This window comes from Chiloscyllium punctatum, chromosome 6 (assembly GCF_047496795.1).
Source record: "Chiloscyllium punctatum isolate Juve2018m chromosome 6, sChiPun1.3, whole genome shotgun sequence".
Taxonomy (NCBI): domain Eukaryota; kingdom Metazoa; phylum Chordata; class Chondrichthyes; order Orectolobiformes; family Hemiscylliidae; genus Chiloscyllium; species Chiloscyllium punctatum.
In genome coordinates this window covers 17,370,933-17,394,169 of record NC_092744.1, presented here as the reverse complement: position 1 = coordinate 17,394,169, position 23,237 = coordinate 17,370,933, and the positions used below count along the sequence as shown (strand labels likewise).

General features: G+C 47.1%; 1 protein-coding gene across 14 annotated transcripts in view; it reads right to left on the bottom strand.

Annotated features, from left to right (window-relative positions):
* mbnl1 (muscleblind-like splicing regulator 1) overlaps positions 1-23,237 on the bottom strand; it is a 746,553-nt gene that overhangs the window by 25,542 nt on the left and 697,774 nt on the right. The window lies entirely within an intron of this gene.

Sequence of the window (23,237 nt, the reverse complement as noted above, 5' to 3'; positions counted from 1 at the left end):
GCCTCTTGTAGAACATTCCTAAACTAGGAGGCATAAATGTAAGGCAGTAGTGGGTTTTCGTTCGTTCAAGGAATCTGGATTGCTATGGTAACGTTCACTATTGCACTGGGGCTTGGTTAGTTCAGTTGGCGGCAAGGCTGGTCTGGGATGCAGAGAGATGCCAGCAGTGGGGGTCCAACCCTGGCACTGGCTAAGGTTGCCATAAAGTCTGCGCTTTGTCAGTATTGCCTGGTGTCAAACTCACCACCAGTTATCTCACTCTCTAATGAGAGAGCAGCTTTGTGGGATTGGGGCAACTACACTGGACTGGAGCTACAGATAGTGATGGTCAATGCTTCAACTTTCTTTCCACTATATGGCTGACCGGGAATGTCTCTTTCTACTAATGGCCTGCCATCGCCATGTGTGGGTGGATTTACACATACCAAACCTGTCTGACCATGTATGACTGCAGCTGCCTTTGGCCATCAAATCCTGGAGTGGGGCAACTTCAGCTCGGTGGTAAAGATACCAACCAGGGCATCACAGGATACCCATTAACTGAAGATAGTTAATCACAAGTCGAACAAGGAATGAATCAATGTGGAGTTCGAATCTGTCGAACCCACTACCAAATGGAGTGGCTCAGAAGAGTAGCATCGACCCATTGAAGGGTGGGGTGGGGGGGTGGGGAGGGGAAGAGGTGGTGGAATCAAATAAATACAAGGGAGAAAGTGATGGGAGATTATATTGATAGGTTGGGATGCACTAGGCTGGGAGGAAGCTCATGCACAAGGTAAAACATGAACTGTTTGGGCTCAATGGTTTGTTTCTGTATTGTTAACTTTATGTTTACGATCCAGTCAAAACAAAAAGAAAATATTGCAAGTTTTAAAAATGGCAGTAAGAGATGACACTGAGGCCTCACAGAGATTGTTGACACAAACTGGACCAAATGAAATTCAAGGCAAATGATTGACCTGACCTGTAAATGGTTGATGAGAGGCAAAATAAAGACAGTGGGTCGCTACCAGAATTAGCAGAACATGACCGTTGTCTTCCCATAGTGATTTTTCATTTTCATTCATGCGACGTGGGCATTCCTGGGCAGGCCAGGCCAGCATCTACTGCCCATCTCTGATTGCCTTTAAGCAGGTGGAGGAGAACTGCTTTATAAGTGGGGGTGTTCATTTTGGTTGGAAAAGGCTGAGGGTTTGGAAGATGCTGACAACGAAGACTTATTGAGTTGCCACAATGCTTCCAGGAGATGGTACACATGCTGCAACTGTGCACTGATGGTGGAGGGGGTTAAATGCTTAATGTGGCCAATGGGTTGCCAACCAAGTGGACTGCTTTGCCCTGGATGATATTGAGCTTCTTTGGTCTTGTTGGAGCTCCAAGTAAGTGGACTGTATTCTGTCACACTCCTGAATTATACCTTATTGATGGTGGACAGGCTTTGAGAAAGTTGCGAGTTGAAGTTAAATCCAGTCAGGAATTGAAAACTAGCTTCAGCAAAGGGGGATGACTACGACAAAATTGCCATCAAAACCTGTTATTAGCAACCCATCTGGTTCCCTTTAGGGATGGAAATCTGACACCTTTACCTGGTCTGGCCTACATGTGAATCCAACCTTATTTGCTCTCTCAAATGGCCCGAGTAAGCAGTTTGGTTTAAAAACAAAGAGGTACGTTCAACAAATGCTGGTGTTGCCAGAAACACCCAAATCTCAAGAAAATGATAAAGAAAAGTAGTTTTTGTATATAAAATGCACAAATGGTCTTTACTGTCTAATGTTAAAAGACCAAGTTTTCCAAAATCCAGATATGGGAGTATCAACTGTTATGGTTTTCCTGTCGCCAGTTCCTTCTCCGTATCTTGCTTTCACAAGAGCGTACACAACGTAGCATCCTCCAAACCACCTCAAAACTACCCTGTTAGAGCCATGACCAGATTGACAAATCCCTGACTGAGGAGTTAGAAAATCGTCTCCCTTCTTCCAGCAATTCTTGATACGTTAAAAGCTCAGTAAAAGTTGAGTCACCATAATCCCATTCTCTCCGTCAAGAGAGGCGACCAGTAGTGGTTTAATCTGAGCGTCACCACACCCAAGATTGAGGAGTCAGGCTGTTCATGGTGACTTCAGCCAGTGTGGGAACTGAACTGGTCTCACTCTGCATTGCAAAACAGCCATCCAGCCAACTGAGCTAACCCCCTCAAGGCTCAGTTTGAAGACCTAGCTTAAGCTTCCTCTGCATGCTCTGTTTTCCAGTCAAACAACAGAAATTCACCATGAACAAGAAGCTCCAATTGAAGAATTATATTCTGCTCAGGTGACATGAGCCAAAACACCTCAATGTCAGGGGAGGCGGGGCATAGCAGTAATATCACTGGACTAGTAACCTGGAGGAAAATAAAGGCAAAATACAGTGGCTGCTGGAGTTCTGAAATTAATCAGAGAGTGCTGGAGAAACTCAGCAGGTCCGACAGCACCTGCACAGAGTTTCTGTTTTTAATACTGGTAACCCCAAGGCCCTGGCTTCCACTCTGGGAATTTGGGTTTCAATCTGAATGGAGCAGTCAATGCAAATTTTAATTCACTTCATAATTCCAGAAAGGGAAGCCAGTCATAGTAATAGTTACCACGACCCACAGCAACGTGTGCCCTTTGAAACGACAGCCTAGCAAACCACTTCGTTCCAGGGTAATTAGGAAGGGGCAACAAGTACTAGCCTTGCCAGTGGCACCAACATCCCACTAGTTACAAAAAAGCATGGCATAATGCCCCTGTCATAGAAGTGTCACTCTGTCTGCCTGACTCCACCTTTTTTAGTCTGTGTTCCCATTTTCCATCCTTAAATCTTTAGGTCACTCCACCTTGTTCTTCTGTTTTCAGCTATTCCTAACTCTTTTAGTTGCCTAACTTAACATCTTACATCCTTCTGATGTTTTACTTCATACTGGATTCCAGATAAATCTAAGTTTATGCTGCCGTGGCAAATTTCTTAAATTTGTCACATGTGCAAACCCAATAATCACTGTTTTTGCTCATGTGCAACAAAACTATCTTGTTGCAAGATTTGGAAAACAATTAGCGGATACAGAAATATTTATAGTGTAAGCTGCATAGTAAATGGCTGCCAAATGTTGACAAGATTGAATGGTGAAGTTCTCAACATTAAATTATCTCCCATTCTTTCCATCATAACATTAAACAAAGACCTCACCTGTTCTGCCAGGAGGGTACATGGCATTTTTTAAAGAAAAAGAGGGGAGTTTTAAAGTGTGCCGGACAATACTTATCCCTCACTCAACATCACAAAAAGAGATGATCTGGACACTATCTCATTGCTGGATCTGGGAGCTTGCTGTGCACAAAATGGCTGCCATGTTTGCTGTCCTCCAGCAGTGACTCAACTTCAAAAGTATTATGTTGGCTGCAAGTGATTTGTGAGATCCACAAAATCTTTCCTTTCACAGCTGATGGCTTCAGGGAAATGACCTGAGTCAATTGATCCCCTGGAAAACCACTGAAACGTTGCAAGATGCTCTGGGTTTCGGTCAGGGGTTGTGTCACTATGGGAACAGAGTTTGTCCTTTATCAGGTAAATAAAATCACAAAAACCAGCCTTCCATCCATTGACTCTGCCTACACTTCCCTCTGCCTCGGGAAAGCAACAACCCCTCCAACCCTGGTTATATCTTTTCCACCCTCTTCTGTTAAGCAGAACACGCACCGACAGATTTAAGATCAGATTCTTCCCTGCCATTATCAGACTTTTGAACAGACCTCTCATACTTTAGAGTTGACCTTTCTTTGCACCTTCTCTGTAGCTGTAACACTATATTCTGCATTTGGTCCAATAACCTGTTGTACTTATGTAACATATGATTTGTCTGGTTAGCATGCAAAACAATACTTTCAGCTTTATCTTGGTACATATGAAAATAATAAATCAAATCAAATCATATTTAAGACACTGAGTATCCAAAATAGGAAGGCTTCACTTCTTATTTGTATACTTCCATTCCCAAAACTGAAGGGATTTTGAGTAGTAGTGAAACCATTTCTTGGTTTTTGATTAAAGTAAGCTTTCACAAACTGCTAATTGGTACAGCGTTACCATATCAGTTGCGATCAAAACCGCCAGCCAACAGACCATTCCACTGAATGTTTTATAGAGTATCTGAGCTGCAATTAAGTAATTATTTGTAATGCTTCAGATCAAGTAATTATAACTGCACTATGAGAAACAGTGAATCCAGTCTCGTTGCCAAAAACCATTAATGCCAGGGGAACATTATGTGCGCAGAAACAAGAAAGAACTACATCCTATCAGGTAAGGTACATTTCTATATCCTTGTTAATGCTCAGTCATAGAGCTATACAGCATGGAAACAAACTCTTTACTCCAAACTCGTCCATGCCAACCAGATCTCCGATATTAATCTAGCCCCATTTACCAGCATTTGGTCAAATCCCTCTAAACACTTCCTATTCATATACCCATCCAGATGCCTTTTAAATGCTGTAAATGTACCCAAATCCACCAGTTTCTCTGGCAGCTCATTCCATACAGGCACCATCAGCTGCGTGAAAAGGTTGCCCCTTAGATCCATTTTAAATCTTTCCCCTCTCACCCTAAACCTATGCCCTCTCATTCTGAACTCACCCGCCCCAGGGAAAATACCTTGTCTATTTAGCCTACCCATGCCTTCCATGATTTTATAAACTTCTATAAGGTCACCCCTCAGCCTCTGACACTCCAGGGAAAACAGCCCCAGCCTATTCAATCTCTCCCTGTTGCTCAAATCCTCCAACCCTGGCAACATCCTTGTAAATCTGTTCTGAACCACTTCAAGTTTAACAACATCCTTCCTGTAGCAGGGAGACCAGAATTGAACACATTGAACTTATCATTGGATTATCTTTTTCCATTGCCCTTTAATCACTGCTGCTTGAGCATTTGTGCTGAGTCAGTTGGACCCTTGCTTTGCAAAATGGATCTTATACTGGTGGCTTTAACTCAAGTGTTCAAGAATTGAGGGCAGGTGCCTGTCTTCACATTTGAGCCCAACTCATTAGCCAAGATGCTCTGTCCTTCAGTCAGTCTATCAGCTCTCTCTGACACAGTGAAGATAGTTCATCACCTTACAGCACAGCTCTATGTCACAAGTGCAATTCTGTAAAGGGTGGGGATTTCTACTCTCCTACTTCTTCAGGACTGGTGAAGAATGCAGCTTTCCTGACCCAAGCTCCTTCCAATATTGTCCCAGCAAACCAATGTTGGCTCATAAAGACCCTTCAGCCCATCAGCCCATCAGTATACTCACTTACTCCTCTTACCAATGCAACATCTCCAAATTAGTTTATAAATGTGTCCATTCTCTCATTTTCAAATATCAGCCTGATAATCCATTCTGGCTGCTGAATTCCACAAAAAAAAACCCACACTAACATTTAACATTTACCTTTCAGAGACATGACCTTTGTCCCACTGGTCCTCCTGTCTTCTTGACCTGAAAGTCCATTTTCATTAGGCATAATGTCTTTGTCTGCTATAGTTTTAAGACACTGCTTCTTATCAATCTCAATATGTGCAGTTTGTGTATCTGGATGTATGTGCGTGTGTGTGCGATTTTGTGTGTGTTTGTGTCTATGTACATATGTATGTGTGTAGGTGTGAGAGAGAGGGATGTTTGTATCAATGTTTGTGTCTCCATGTGGTATGTATTTCTTGTGTGTGCACGCACGCGTGTCTGCCTGTCTGATTATTGTCTTTATCTGTGAGTGGTGTGTGTTTGATTTAATCTTTTAGTTAATCAATTTAAATTAATTAATTAAAACTCTAATTTCCCTGTTTATGTGCTCAATGGAAGTTTGGAGGAAGTGAGCATTGCTATCAATTATAATGCTCAGCAGTTCAGATGAACTGTTTTCACTGGTTGGGGATTCCAGAACTGGGGGGCACAGTCTAAAATTTAGGGCCAGATTCTTACACACTTCTACACACCAAGGGTGGTGGAGGTTTGGTTGGCAAAGAGACCGAGAGTCCATTGTCCATACATCTCAGTTCATCTGAAGCTCCAGAGCCCCATCCTCTCTTGGACCAAGACCTGGCACCCAACAATCACCCCTGTCCTCAATGACCTACATTGTCTCCTGTACGCCCAATTTTCTTTACTTTCTCACCCTAATTTTGAAACATCTCCACAGCATCACCCATGACTCTGTGTCTCCTTCAGTGTTAGAACCATTGGACATCGTAACCTTGCTAAAGGACTGACAATAAACTCTGTCTGGACTTCATTACTAAGCTCCTCAATCTCAACTGCCACTATTCCTTTCCATGGCCAGACAAAAATTAAGATAGGCTGGAATTAAGGAGAAAAATACAGCTTTCTGCAAGTAAGGTACAGTCTGTGTCAGTCCTATTCTCTACTTTGTAGAAGTCATAAATAATTGTAAATGGTCAAGAATTTAATGAATGCAATCTGATAAAATGATGTCGGAACATTAATACAAACCTGTGAGGGCAATTAGGCCTTTCATGTTTCTTCGTAAATTAAGGAGACTTGTATTTTGCAACACGTTGTAACTATTTGTTCGCTGAAATGTTTATAATTCTGCAATTCTTATATTATTTTTTACTTTATTTTTATTTTAACAATTGTTTATGGGTATGTTTGAATATCGAAGGCTGTTTGATTTCTATCATCAACCTAATTTGGACCTGTCTATCTATCTATCTGACTGTCTATCGATCTGACTATTTATTTAACAATCTGTCTATCTGTGTTTGTCTATTTGTCTGTCTCTTGATCTATCTTTCTATCCATCTATCAGTGTCTAATTATCTTTCTCTCTCTCACTGCTTGAATTCTCAGTTTCTTTCACTCTGGACTCGAGTTCATTACCCATTCACCTGACTCATTATCATTGAGCCTTTAATTAGATGTTTTCTCTGGAGTTTCTTTCCTTGTCTTACTGTCTGCCCAATCCTTCTCCTTTAACACAGCCAATCTTAAGACACTCTCTCCTCGGCTTTTCGTTAACACTTGCTAATATCCTCCTCACTCTGCAGCATTAACATCCCTCTCTTGGACAGGCACAACACACAGCCACTTTCTAAACTGCGGTTAGTGAGGTGTGTGCTTTTCCTACGACATGTTCAGCACCTTTTCGCCCACCTCGCAACATATCTGCTTTGCCTGCAACATTACGCTAGAAAAGTTTAAAACAAGTAAAACCGGTTGAAATGTAAATACCAAGTGCCTGAGTAAAGTTTGAAAGGCAGAGTGAAGGTGCAGGGTAATCCCATTAACATTACGTCCCAAGTCACAGGCCAGTATCTTGGATTCCGCAGGATCTCAATTTGAGGAATATGGAAATTACCCACAGTTCCTCAAACAGTGAGCTTCTCCTTTCAAATCTTTTCCTTATGCTGTATGTCAGGTCACTCGATGGGAAATAAATTCACCACAATTGGGGCCTTTATTCAAATCCACTGTGTGGTGATGGAATGTTCTGGGCTCCTGATGGGACAGTGTCTTAATATGTTGAACAGGGAGGCAGCGAGAGCAGAGGTAACCTGTAGGCCTTGGGTTCCCGACTCCAGGTTTGGGACACCCCTCCCAGCCAGACCTGTGGAGCTATTTTCCACAAGGTGCTCTCACAATTGGCTGCCTCCACCTTTGCCAAACAATCAAGGAAGCCGTAGCTGGAGGACTCACGGTCGGCCACCCTGCACCAAAAGATCATGGAATCCCTCGGGCGGAGATTGAGGCCATTTGACCCATTGAGTCAGCACCGACACTCCGAAGAGCATCCCACCTCAAACCACCCCACCCAGCTTTTAATCATGGATAGTCCACCCAGCATACACATCCCTGAAAAGTTCAGCATGGCCAATGTCCCCAGTCTGTGCATTGAGAGTCCCACCATCTAGACATTACTGAGATACATAGGTGAGTGTGAAGTCACCTCTATCCATGGTTGATGGTGACAGTTGGGAGATGTGGGTAGTGCCAACAGCTGACACAGCCGCTTCCTGACCGCAAGAATCCTCTGACAGTGATAACACCGTACCCAGCACCGTCCCCTCTCTGGCTGTGATAACACCGTACCCAGCACCGTCCCCTCTCTGTGATAACACCATACCCAGCACCGTCCCCTCTCTGTGATAACACCGTACCCAGCACCGTCCCCTCTCTGTGATAACACCGTACCCAGCACCGTCCCCTCTCTGTGATAACACCGTACCCAGCACCGTCCCCTCTCTGTGATAACACCGTACCCAGCACCGTCCCCTCTCTGTGATAACACCATACCCAGCACCGTCCCCTCTCTGTGATAACACCGTACCCAAATCCATCCCCTCTCTGTGATAACACCGTACCCAGCACCGTCCCCTCTCTGTGATAACACTGTACCCAGCACCATCCCCTCTCTGGCTGTGATAACACCGTACCCAGCACCGTCCCCTCTCTGTGATAACACCGTACCCAGCACCGTCCCCTCTCTGACTGTGATAACACCGTACCCAGCACCGTCCCCTCTCTGACTGTGATAACACCGTACCCAGCACCGTCCCCTCTCTGTGATAACACCGTACCCAGCACCGTCCCCTCTCTGTGATAACACCGTACCCAGCACCGTCCCCTCTCTGTGATAACACCGTACCCAGCACCGTCCCCTCTCTGACTGTGATAACACCGTACCCAGCACCGTCCCTTCCCTGTGATAACACCGTACCCAGCACCGTCCCCTCTCTGTGATAACACTGTACCCAGCACCGTCCCCTCTCTGGCTGTGATAACACCGTACCCAGCAGCGCCCCCTCTCTGACTGTGATAACACCGTACCCAGCACCGTCCCCTCTCTGTGATAACACCGTACCCAGCACCGTCCCCCCTCTGTGATAACACCGTACCCAGCACCGTCCCCTCTCTGACTGTGATAACACCGTACCCAGCACCGTCCCCTCTCTGACTGTGATAACACCGTACCCAGCACCGTCCCCTCTCTGACTGTGATAACACCGTACCCAGCACCGCCCCCTCTCTGACTGTGATAACACCGTACCCAGCACCGTCCCCTCTCTGTGATAACACCGTACCCAGCACCGTCCCCTCTCTGTGATAACACCGTACCCAGCACCGTCCCCTCTCTGACTGTGATAACACCGTACCCAGCACCGTCCCCTCTCTGGCTGTGATAACACCGTACCCAGCACCGTCCCCTCTCTGACTGTGATAACACCGTACCCTCTCTGGCTGTGATAACACCGTACCCAGCACCGTCCCCTCTCTGTAATAACACCGTACCCAGCACCGTCCCCTCTCTGTGATAACACCGTACCCAGCACTGTCCCCTCTCTGTGATAACACCGTACCCAGCACCGTCCCCTCTCTGACTGTGATAACACCGTACCCAGCACCGTCCCCTCTCTGACTGTGATAACACCGTACCCAGCACCGTCCCCTCTCTCTGATAACACCGTACCCAGCACCGTCCCCTCTCTGTGATAACACCGTACCCAGCAACGTCCCCTCTCTGGCTGTGATAACACCGTACCCAGCACCGTCCCCTCTCTGTGATAACACCGTACCCAGCACCGTCCCCTCTCTGTGATAACACCGTACCCAGCACCGTCCCCTCTCTGTGATAACACCGTACCCAGCACCGTCCCCTCTCTGACTGTGATAACACCGTACCCAGCAGCGCCCCCTCTCTGACTGTGATAACACCGTACCCAGCACCGTCCCCTCTCTGTGATAACACCGTACCCAGCACCGTCCCCTCTCTGTGATAACACCGTACCCAGCACCGTCCCCTCTCTGACTGTGATAACACCGTACCCAGCACCGTCCCCTCTCTGACTGTGATAACACCGTACCCAGCACTGTCCCCTCTCTGACTGTGATAACACCGTACCCAGCACTGTCCCCTCTCTGACAGTGATAACACCGTACCCAGCACTGTCCCCTCTCTGACTGTGATAACACCGTACCCAGCACCATCCCCTCTCTGTGATGACACCGTACCCAGCACCGTCCCCTCTCTGTGATGACACCGTACCCAGCACCGTCCCCCCTCTGGCTGTGATAACACCGTACCCAGCACCGTCCCCTCTCTGACTGTGATAACACCGTACCCAGCACCGTCCCCTCTCTGTGAAAACACCGTACCCAGCACCGTCCCCTCTCTGTGATAACACCATACCCAGCACCGTCCTCTCTCTGTGATAACACCGTACCCAGCACCGTCCCCTCTCTGTGATAACACCGTACCCAGCACTGTCCCCTCTCTGTGATAACACCGTACCCAGCACCGTCCCCTCTCTGTGATAACACCTTACCCAGCACCATCCCCTCTCTGTGATAACACCGTACCCAGCACCGTCCCCTCTCTCTGATAACACCGTACCCAGCACCATCCCCTCTCTGTGATAACACCGTACCCAGCACCGTCCTCTCTCTGTGATAACACCGTACCCAGCACCGTCCCCTCTCTGTGATAACACCGTACCCAAATCCATCCCCTCTCTGTGATAACACCGTACCCAGCACCGTCCCCTCTCTGTGATAACACCTTACCCAGCACCATCCCCTCTCTGTGATAACACCATACCCAGCACCATCCCCTCTCTGTGATAACACCGTACCCAGCACCGTCCCCTCTCTGTGATAACACCGTACCCAGCACCGTCCCCTCTCTGTGATAACACCGTACCCAGCACCGTCCCCTCTCTGACTGTGATAACACCGTGCCCAGCACCGTCCCCTCTCTGTGATAACACCGTACCCAGCACCGCCCCCTCTCTGACTGTGATAACACCGTACCCAGCACCGTCCCCTCTCTGTGATAACACCGTACCCAGCACCGTCCCCTCTCTGACTGTGATAACACCGTACCCAGCACCGTCCCCTCTCTGTGATAACACCGTACCCAGCACCGTCCCCTCTCTGTGTTAACACCGTACCCAGCACCGTCCCCTCTCTGACTGTGATAACACCGTACCCAGCACTGTCCCCTCTCTGTGATAACACCGTACCCAGCACTGTCCCCTCTCTGTGATAACACCGTACCCAGCACCGTCCCCTCTCTGTGATAACACCTTACCCAGCACCATCCCCTCTCTGTGATAACACCATACCCAGCACCATCCCCTCTCTGTGATAACACCGTACCCAGCACCGTCCCCTCTCTGTGATAACACCGTACCCAGCACCGTCCCCTCTCTGTGATAACACCGTACCCAGCACCGTCCCCTCTCTGACTGTGATAACACCGTACCCAGCACCGTCCCCTCTCTGTGATAACACCGTACCCAGCACCGCCCCCTCTCTGACTGTGATAACACCGTACCCAGCACCGTCCCCTCTCTGTGATAACACCGTACCCAGCACCGTCCCCTCTCTGACTGTGATAACACCGTACCCAGCACCGTCCCCTCTCTGTGATAACACCGTACCCAGCACCGTCCCCTCTCTGACTGTGATAACACCGTACCCAGCACCGTCCCCTCTCTGACTGTGATAACACCGTACCCAGCACCGTCCCCTCTCTGTGATAACACCGTACCCAGCACCGCCCCCTCTCTGACTGTGATAACACCGTACCCAGCACCGTCCCCTCTCTGTGATAACACCGTACCCAGCACCGTCCCCTCTCTGACTGTGATAACACCGTACCCAGCACCGTCCCCTCTCTGTGATAACACCGTACCCAGCACCGTCCCCTCTCTGTGATAACACCGTACCCAGCACCGTCCCCTCTCTGACTGTGATAACACCGTACCCAGCACCGTCCCCTCTCTGTGATAACACCGTACCCAGCACCGTCCCCTCTCTGTGATAACACCGTACCCAGCACCGTCCCCTCTCTGTGATAACACCGTACCCAGCACCGTCCCCTCTCTGTGATAACACCGTACCCAGCACCGTCCCCTCTCTGTGATAACACCGTACCCAGCACCGTCCCCTCTCTGTGATAACACCGTACCCAGCACCGTCCCCTCTCTGTGATAACACCGTACCCAGCACCGTCCCCTCTCTTTGATAACACCGTACCCAGCACCGTCCGCGCTCTGTGATAACACCGTAGCCAGCACCGTCCCCTCCCTGTGATAACACCGTACCCAGCACCGTCCCCTCTCTGTGATAACACCATACCCAGCACCGTCCCCTCTCTGACTGTGATAACACCGTACCCAGCACCGTCCCCTCTCTGTGATAACACCGTACCCAGCACCGTCCCCTCTCTGTGATAACACCGTACCCAGCACCGTCCCCTCTCTGACTGTGATAACACCGTACCCAGCACCGTCCCCTCTCTGTGATAACACCGTACCCAGCACCGTCCCCTCTCTGTGATAACACCGTACCCAGCACCGTCCGCGTTCTGTGATAACACCATACCCAGCACCGTCCCCTCTCTGTGATAACACCGTACCCAGCACCGTCCCCTCTCTGTGATAACACCGTACCCAGCACCGTCCCCTCTCTGACTGTGATAACACCGTACCCAGCACCGTCCCCTCTCTGACTGTGATAACACCGTACCCAGCACCGTCCCCTCTCTGTGATAACACCGTACCCAGCACCGCCCCCTCTCTGACTGTGATAACACCGTACCCAGCACCGTCCCCTCTCTGTGATAACACCGTACCCAGCACCGTCCCCTCTCTGGCTGTGATAACACCGTACCCAGCACCGTCCCCTCTCTGACTGTGATAACACCGTACCCAGCACCGTCCCCTCTCTGTGATAACACCGTACCCAGCACCGTCCCCTCTCTGACTGTGATAACACCGTACCCAGCACCGTCCCCTCTCTGTGATAACACCGTACCCAGCACCGTCCCCTCTCTGTGATAACACCGTACCCAGCACCGTCCCCTCTCTGTGATAACACCGTACCCAGCACCGTCCCCTCTCTGTGATAACACCGTACCCAGCACCGTCCCCTCTCTGTGATAACACCGTACCCAGCACCGTCCCCTCTCTGTGATAACACCGTACCCAGCACCGTCCCCTCTCTTTGATAACACCGTACCCAGCACCGTCCGCGCTCTGTGATAACACCGTACCCAGTACCGTCCCCTCCCTGTGATAACACCGTACCCAGCACCGTCCCCTCTCTGTGATAACACCATACCCAGCACCGTCCCCTCTCTGACTGTGATAACACCGTACCCAGCACCGTCCCCTCTCTGTGATAACACCGTACCCAGCACCGTCCCCTCTCTGTGATAACACCGTACCCAGCACCGTCCGCGTTCTGTGATAACACCATACCCAGCACCGTCCCCTCTCTGACTGTGATAACACCGTACCCGGCACTGTCCCCTCTCTGACTGTGATAACACCGTACGCAGCACCGTCCCTGTCCTGCACACACAATCCCCGGCCTAGCCAAACTCAAGGAGCTTGACTTTACTAAATTGGCGGCCTTCCCAATTACTGAAAATGGTAGAATGCCAAAGGTTTTGCAAAATTACTCCTAATGGGAGACCTGACCAGTTAAAAATCTGGAGCCCACCACCTTGGGATGTGATGAACATGTACCTTTCAGAGGGTACATATCTTAAACTATTATCGCTTACTGCTGCTGAGCCAGGATGTGCTGTAGTAGTCCCAGACTCAGTCTATAACAGCAGTGAACGAATGCGGACACTCACCATGTTAACAACATATGGATACAGTATCCACACTGACCCAATTAACAGTGTATGTCTACAATGTTCTACACTCACCAAATTAACAACGTATCTCTACAGTATTCCTCACTCACCAAGCTAACAGCGTATGTATATGGTCTGATCATCAGATAGAAGATACACATTACTGTTTTACTAATGTGTTGCACGATTGGAGTGCAAGCTTGAAACAGAAGAATGTAACAGCTGATCCAGGTCCCTGATTTTCCTCGTAAACATTCCTGACGGTGGGAATACCTCTGGAAGTCATCCTGATGCAGCAGCTTCCCTATTCTCCTGACCATTTCCACCAGTCCATCCACTTCCACCATTCCCAACTTAGGAACTGGGAATATTTTGCCCATTGCGTCCGCACATTTCGCAGGACTCGGATAGTCAGTTGCTGACGAAAGGGATGGAAGACTGACAGGAGGTTGGGGAAGCATAGCGTTAACTAGATAACAAAGCTGTCCATTCCTACAGGCAGCAAGATTTAAATCACAGCCAAGCCTGGGCTAGTAAATGGCAAGGACCATAGATATCACACAAATACCAGGCAATTCAATAAGAGAGGATCTACCATCCCTTCATTGCTGAATCCCTCACTTCATCGCTGAACCCTCAGTGATTATCAAAGAGCAAACACAATATCATGCAATTAGATCAAAGGTAATCTATACTTAAAACTACTCAATCCTGTTCTTAATCTTAATAACGTCACAATAACTTTCTCATGTTTGAAAAGTCCTATTATTTTGCAGATCCACAGTCTGATGAAATGATAACACTAGGGATGCCAGCATCACATTTACAAATAAATAAAAGCATTGCAACAGTGCCTGACTTTTTTCTGAAAGGTACGCTGGAGAATTAGTCCTGTATTGTGTCACCTTGACTTGAGAGGGATGAGAAGATGGACTGACTAAATATTGCTGTCGATAAAGGTCAGTGAAGAGATAGTTCCTGTCACCAGACTAACCTTTCATGTCTGACTGCTGCTGAAGAGAACCTCAGTTCCCTTGGCTGTTGACTTTCTGTATTAATTGTTCAGTTAGAGGTCCCAATGGGTATGGGAGTGGGAATGCAGTAAACCTTATTTAAACCAGCACCTTAGGAATCAGCATTCTCAGTGAGACATGTTGCAATAACCCTCTATAGTTACAGGTCAGAGGTCGTAGGTTCATAAAGGAACTCTGCTTGTGGTAAACGCTCCAACATTTTGACAATATTACACAGTAAGAAAGATTTTGTTTTTGATGTTGGTACTCAGATTGGATCTCTCAGTGTGTTTAACGTGTGTGGTCTCTGTGTACTTGGATGATGACACCTTGGGCAAAACCTGGTGGTTTCACGTGTACACTGACAGAGCCCAGTTCAGCTTCATCATAACGTCTCTCCACTGCTGTGGATTTATCACACTGTGTACCCGAATAAGTGGAAGTCTCTGTCTGATTAATTATCAGGAGGACGAAAGTCATTGAGTTTGATGGTTCTGATTACAACTGCTGACTTTGGCCCTCCCCCAGGCAACAGTCTGTTATTAAGTTCATCCATTTACGATTCTGACCTCTCACTGACCAGGAAACGAGCTTCTGAATTTCATCATCACCAAGTGCACCTCTTACTGCTCCCACAATCCCGGAACATGGTCTGATTTCAATTTATCTCAGGCTGTTTATGCTTCAGTTAGCTGTAGACGCCACTCATTCCAGGTTCTCCCACACTATATTCTTCTTAAAACCAGGATGGCACTGTGGCACAGTGGTTAGCACTGCTGCCAGGGACCCAGATTCAATTCCCACCTCGGGCAACTATCTGTGTGGAGTTTGCACATTCTCCCCGTGTCTGTGTGGGTTTCCTCTGGGTGCTCCGGTTTCCTCGCACAGTCCAAAGATGTACAGGTTAGGTGAATTGACCATGCTAAATTATACATAGTGTTAGGTGCATTAGTCAGGGGTGAATGTAGGGGAATAGGTCTGGGTGGGTTGCTCTTCGGAGGATCAATGTGAACTTGTTGGGCTGAAGGGCCTGTTTCCAAACTGTAGGGAATCTAATCTAATCTTAGATCATCCAAATCTCTCTGCCTGTGTAACTTTTGCCAGAAATGTTGATTCTCCTGCTCCTCAGATGCTGCCTGACCTGCTGTGCTTTTCCAGCACCACACTCTTGACTCTGTCATAACCAATAGTCAGTCCTGCTCACCCAACACTGAGTTCTGATGAAGGGGCACTGGACAGCAAAGGCTTACTCTGTTTCTCTCCCCACAGGTGCTGCCAAACCTGCTGAGTTCCTCCCGCTGTTTCTGTTTTTATTTCACACACTGTAGTATTAGATCGCTGATACAATTCCAGACCTACACTGGCTCCCGAGTGAAACAAAAATCTTGATTTTAAGATTCCCGTTCGTGTTTATAAACCCCCACCATGGGCTCGGCCCTCCTTATGCCAGGAATCTCCTTCAGCCCTACAACCCTCATGGGATCTGTGGTCCTCTAACATGAGCCTCTGGTGTATCCCTGGATTTAACACTCCCACCATTGATGGTCCTACGGTCTATCACTCATGCTAACACTCCAGCTCACTTGCCGACTTAAAATGTACCTCCACCTTTCTGACATTGAAATTTATCCTGTCCTCTACATGTTTCAGTGTCATATTTTGTTTTAGGATGCTCCTGTGAAACACCTCTTAGTGTTTCATTCGGTCACACTGCTATATAAACAGCAGTTGCTATCCGTATGTGCGTGTATTTGTGTGTGTGTGTGTGCGCAGTCACGTGTTGTACGCGTATTATTTGAATGACATTAATTGCAGCTTAAAGCCATGAGTCGTGTGTTCCACTTGAATGAGTGGTGTCCCCGGAGAGGGAATACTGCAGCACAGAGATTGAAGACTGGTTCTGCAGGAGAAACGTGCTCAGTGCTGCACATACTAATTGTATCGGCCGAGGTGCAAAACTCAATAAAACATTCTATGTCTGTAAGAGGCAGCAAGCCTCCAGCTTGCATATTTAGTCAATCCGTACATGACACTAGAGCAGGAATTAGGCCATTCAGCCCAATGAGTCTGCTCTGCCATTCAATCATGCATGATAGGTTTTTCAACCCCATTTTCCCACCTTTAAGCCCCTTGGAGAATATTTGTGTTTTTAAGAGTAGAATGGTTATACAGCCCACAAAGGAACCTATTCTGTCCCTTGTCCTGTTCCTCTCATAGTGACTCAATCTCATCTCTTCATGGGCAGCTGAATCTTGTGAGTGGACCTCACACAACTGGTGACTCTTTACTTGTGGGTCTGGGTAGTGTCTCCTCATGCTGCTTGCTCATTGGTGAATGGCTTGCAGTCCTCACCTATGGTCCACGCAGACATGGCCTCATGCAGGGGGTAACTGGAGAGAGACTGGACTCTGAACTGTAGACAATCTATTGTCACCTTGCCTGAGATCAGATTCCTCCAGGAATTTAACTGGTTTCAAATCAAAGACACCAGTAGATGCACAGCGCCAGGCTGGCGTCCCAGGGGATGAAAGATTGTCGGGGAGATGTAGGCATGTAGAGCTAAAGTTAAGATCAGAGCACTCATGATCGTATTGAATATATGAGTGGACTAAGTGGCCTACGCTTATTCCTTGCTTGTATGTATGAACCAACTTCAACAAATGGGAGCTACAACAACTAGCAGTAATTCAGTTTGGTTAACATTGTAGAATTTCCATAAGGTGCTTCATGGAAGGAGTTACTCGACATAAAGTGACGCTGAAGCAAGGTTTAGTCAAGGTGGTAAAGTTTTAAGTCAGGTCTTGACTGAGGAGAGAGGAAGAGAGAGATTTCACCTTTCGGAGGGGTGAAGAAAGGGGGAAATGAGCAAGAGGTTAGAGTTGGAATATGGGAGAGGTTGTGGTGCTGGAGGAAGCCAATCTCACACGGGCCCCGGCATATTTCATCGCACCTTCAGTGGGAAATTTACCACAGGGAGGTCATGACAGGCAAAGTCTGACTCTTTTATTTATGGGCATTGAGAGGGGTGGGTGCGAAGGGAGGGGATTGCCCTTTGTACAAAAGTACTCAACTTCTGACAAAGGGATCCAGTATCAGAAAGAGGGAAGAGCACAGAAACCCTGCCTCTCTAGCTGCCTACCACCCCCCTGCCCCCAATAAAACCATGGGTGACACCACCTCTGCCATTACTGCCCCATGACTGGATCCCTCCTGGTTCTGAGGCCTTGGGTGTATGTAGTGCCTGTAGCAGCCACTGTCCACTTGGTGGCGCTGCTGCATACACTGGAGTTATTGGCAGCTCTAGGCCCTTGATCCTTGAGCCAAGTAGGTAAATGGCACAGGTAGCATGGTCTGCCCATAAATAGGACAGACCGGGGGTACTGGCGGCTCTCCAACCAGCCACTGAGACCTCAATGTGGCCTCCCCTGAATTCCATCCCCTACTGTCACAAGGGATCACAATCGTGTGGGACAGGCTGGGTGGATCAGCCTGACCTCTTCCTGTCTGCCATTGTTAGAGAATAACTGCTACTTTCTTGCTTGCAAAAGTGGCTTTCATTGACTGTCAATATTAGACTTTGCTCGAATTATTTTCCAGTTGACTCAAATGGGAATAAAGGTTGAGCCTGAGGGTAAAATGCGGTAGCTGGATCACCTTTACAGAGTTTGGGCGAATACTCAAGATACTTATATACAATCATCTCTTTATGAGATTGAAACCACAACAAATACAAAATGCCCAGAAGAATAGGGAGAGCGAGAGAGAATTCAAATGGTGTACTCACTGTGAAACATCTTCAGTCATACTGCAATGATCCTGCAAAATCATTGTATGACAGTGAAACAGAGATAGAAAGAATACGAGCAAATGGAAGGGCAGTATTGATGAGGGGAAAGTAGAGACAAATGCTGAAAGTTTGCAGACTTGACAGCAGCACTGGCAAATAATTGACTGCGTGGAACCCCGGTTAATCATCTATCGATACTTCCACCATGTTATTTACTATTCAGTACTCCATCTCATAAAAAACACGCTACCAACATTTACCAAGTGGAACCTGCCGTGTCTCCTGACCCTGGGATGACCACCAGCAGGAGGCAGCTAATAATTTTTAAAGGGTTGCCAAATGGTGGCTTCCTTGCCGGTAATTCTCATCCCTGACACTGGGTGGCAGCAGTCTGTCAGCACTGAGGAACACCGCACTGGAAATGTTCACAGGTGTCTGCAGTCACCCACTTTGCCAAAAAATTCCCTTTTCTTTGGACAAGTTACAATTGTCTCAAAGAGCTGATTGTGACACATACTTGCGGGATGAAGGAAATTCATACCGCAAGTCCTCTCCTTCAACAAACTGGGCCTTTCAGAGTACAGGAGGAGGCCAGTCACCCCCTAACGTGCTTGTACTGTTCCTTTGAAAAAGCTACCAAATTAATCCCATTCCCTTGCAGGTAATTTTCCAAAACGGACACAGAAATTACTGGGAAAAACTCAGCAGCACCTGCGGAAAGGAAAGAGATTTGACATCTCCAGGTCTAGCCACCCTTTGCCAGAAATGTAGTCCTCAGGTTCTGGACTCAAAACGGTAACTCTGTTTTTTCTCTACAGAAGCTGCCAGACCTGATGAGTTTTACCAGCAATTTCTGTTCCTGTTTCCAATTTCGAACATCTTTAGATTTTTATTTTGTTTAGGTAATTTTCCAACTTCATTTGGCAAGTTGCTAGTTAATTTGTTCCTGTTATAACCCTTTCCAGCAGCACATTCCATCATCTCTTGCTGCATATAAGAAGGTACTTGTAACTGGCCTCTGGCTTTTATGACATTTCTCTTTTATTCTAACTCTTAGTCCAGTGATAAATTCAAACTTCCTCCCATCAAACTCACTGTGTGCCTGAAATAACCATTAATACAACAGCAATAACTCAAAAAACTCTGACTAGTGACTATCCCTCACTTAACATCACAAAGAGCTCTCCTTTGGCACAGTGGCAACACCCCTTCCCCAGGACCAAAAGACCCAGGTTCAACTCTCACCCATTCCACAGATGTGTAATGATATCTCTGACCAGACCGATTTGGCAAAAATAGTTTAAATTAGAAAAATTAAGAAGCAACGGTTTATTTAGTTATGGGGAGGGATGTGGCAACTAAAACAAAACTGTTCCCACTCCACATCTACATACATGCACTTCCTGAACTATCTGGTGAACATGACTAAAAGATTTGACCTCCTTTTAAATATGGGCAGAGAGATCTGGGAGAGCAGGTCCATTGTACCCTGAAGGTTGCTGCACAAGTGGATAGAGTGGTCAAGAAGGCATATAGTATGCTTGCCTTCATTGGACGGGGTATTGAGTATAAGAGCTGGCAAGTCATGTTAAAATTGTACAAGACATTGGTTCGGCTGCACGTAAAATACTGTGTACAGTTCTAGATTAGATTACTTACAGTGTGGAAACAGGCCCTTCGGCCCAACAAGTTACACCGCCCCGCCGAAGCGCAACCCACCCATACCCCTACATTTACTCCTTACCTAACACTACGGGCAATTTTAGCATGGCCAATTCACCTAACCTGCACATCCTTTGGACTGTGGGAGGAAACCGAAACACCCGGAGGAAACCCATGCAGACACGGGGAGAATGTGCAAACTCCACACAGTTAGTCGCCTGAGGCGGGAATTGAACCGGGGTCTCTGGCACTGTGAGGCAGCAGTGCTAACCACTGTGCCACCGTGCCGCCCATACTGGTTACCACATTACCAAAAGGATGTGGACGCTTTGGAGAGGGTGCAGAGAAGGTTTACGAGGATGTTGCCTGGTATGGAAGATGCTAGCTATGAAGACAGGTGAGTAGGTTAGGTTTTTTCACTAGAAAAAAGGAGATTGAGGGGGGACCTGATTGAGGTTTACAAAATCATGAAGGGTATAGACACGGTGGATAGAGACAAGCTTTTTCCCAGGGTGAAGGATTCAATAATGAGAGGTCATGCTTTCATGGTGAGAGGTGGAAAGTTTAAGGGGGATACACGCGGCAAGTACTTCACACAGAGGGTGGTGGGCATTTGGAACGTGTTGCCAGCAGAGATGGTAGAGGCAGGCACGGTAGATTCATTTAAGATGCGTCTGGACAGATGCATGAGCAGGTGGGGAGCAGAGGGATACAGATGCTTAAGAATTGACCAACAGGTTGAGACAGTAGATTTGGATCAGCTCAGGCTTGGAGGGCCGAAGGGCCTGTTCCTGGGCTGTAAATTTTCCTTGTTCCTTATGGGGAACTGAATCTAATATGTGTGCCCTTACTGTTACTATAGTTACAGTTGCTAACTGAACATGTCTCATCTCTGGTTCGGTCAGATTAGATTCAGTACCGCATGGAAACAGGCCCTTCAGCCCAACAAGTCCACACCGACCCTCCGAAGAGTAACCCACCCAGACTCAATTCCCTCTGACTAATGCACCTAACACTATGGGCAATTTAGCGTGGCCAATTCACCTGACCTGCTCATCTTTTGGACTGTGGAAGGAAACCGGAGCACCCAGAGGAAACCCGCGCAGACACGGGGAAAATGTGCAAACTCCACACAGACAGTTGCCTGAGGGTGGACTTGAACCCCCGTCCCTGGCGCTGTGAAGCAGCAGTGCTAACCCCTTAGTGGATCAATTTATGATATAGCCTTTCATGTTTCTCAACATGTTGACAGAAGGTCCAGAATGAGTAGTGGCCCCATCTCAAAGGCAGGTGTGATGAGTTTAAGTCTCATCTGCTCCAGAGGTGTGTTCCAACATTGTGGAGCAAGTCAATTGGAAGATTTACTTTCAGAAAGAGCCTTTCAACTGGAGAGAAAGGATGAGGTGCAATATTTAAGTAAGCGCCTAAATTCTGCTGATCAACATGGAGATATCATAGACACAGCAATAGTTTAAAGCGCTTGGAGGCAGAAACTTGTGATCCAAAAACTTTAACACACTACCCTTCAATGAAAATATTGTTATTACATCTGTTTTAGCCTCAGATAAATATTGAAGATGTCGTGACCATCAAGGGTCTAGATCTATGCACGAGTTGTCTGCCTAGATATTACAACTCATTCCTCACCATGAATAGTCACAAAGGCTAACACGCATTTGCTTCATTTGATACCAAACCAAAAGAGAAAAATGTCTGTGATACGTTTAAGTCTGTGTCGTGGGATTTAGGCAGCTTAAGAAACACCTTTTAATGTGAACACTTAGCCATTTCTCTTGAACAGAACACCAAAGGAAGCATGGGATTGTGGGAAATATAGGGAACAAGTGAATTTTCATCAATATTCAAAAATGTATGCTGGATGAGGATGGAGTAGGGCAGCTATAAATGTAAAGGGAAAGTCCCCAGAGGGTTGCTCTCTCATTAGAGGGAGATGATTAGGGGTGACTTAATCTGAGGGTCACCACACCTCAAGGAAGGGGCAATGTTGAGAAGGAGGGACTTTGATAGTAACCTCAGCTGATACAGGAATTAAACCCACGAAGTTAGTATCACTCTGCATTGTCAACCAGCTGTCCAGCCAACTGAGCTAATTGACCTCCATAGCCTCGGTAGCACAGAATGTATGAAATACAGAAGGGAGTAGGTCAACTGACACTTTGAATCCGCTCAGGCTGATTTTCCAGCTCAATTCCATCAGTAATAACTTCAATTATTTGAGTTCCAACATTCTATCAATCTGCGTCTTGATATATTCAGTGACAGTCATTTGTGGTAGAAAATTCCATAAGATTCACCAACCCCTTGAGTGGAAAAGATTTTTCCTTTTGGGATCTCAGTCCCAAAGAATGAAACTCACTTATCTGAGATCACGGCACCTATTCTAGACTCCCCAGTCAGTGGAAACATCCTTCCAGATTCTACCTTCTTGAAGAATGTTCCATATTTCAATGAGGTCAACTTTTATTCTTCTAAATTCTAAGAAACGTAGGTGTAGTCCACTCAATCTCTCCTCATGGGGAGGGCCAGGGGACACTGGGATCTTGACAGGATGATGTGAAAAGGATGATTCTACTTATGGGGGATCTTAGAACGAGAAGTCATTGAATTATAGAGATGTACAGCACGGAAACAGACCTGTCGGTCCAACTCATCCATGCTGACTATATATCCTGTGTAAATCTAATCCCATTTTCCAGCATTTGTCCCATATCCCTCTAAACCCTTTCTATTCATAAACATATCCAGATGCCTTTTAAATGTTGTAATTGTACGAGCATCCACCACTTCCTCTGGCAGCTCATTCCACACATGCACCACCCTCTGTGAAAAAGTTGTCCCTTAAGACCCTTTTATATCTTTCCCCTCTCACCTTAAACCTATGGTCTCTAGTTCTTGACTCCCCTACCCCAGGGAAAAGACCTTGTCCATTTATCCTATCCATGCCCGTCATGATGTTATAAACCTCTATAAGGTCACTGCTCAGCCTCCGATGCTCCAGGGAAGACAGACTAATACTGTTTAAAAATAAGGGTCTGTCTAAATGAGAAGATAAGAGGGAATTGTTTTGTCTCACGGAGGGTCGTGAGT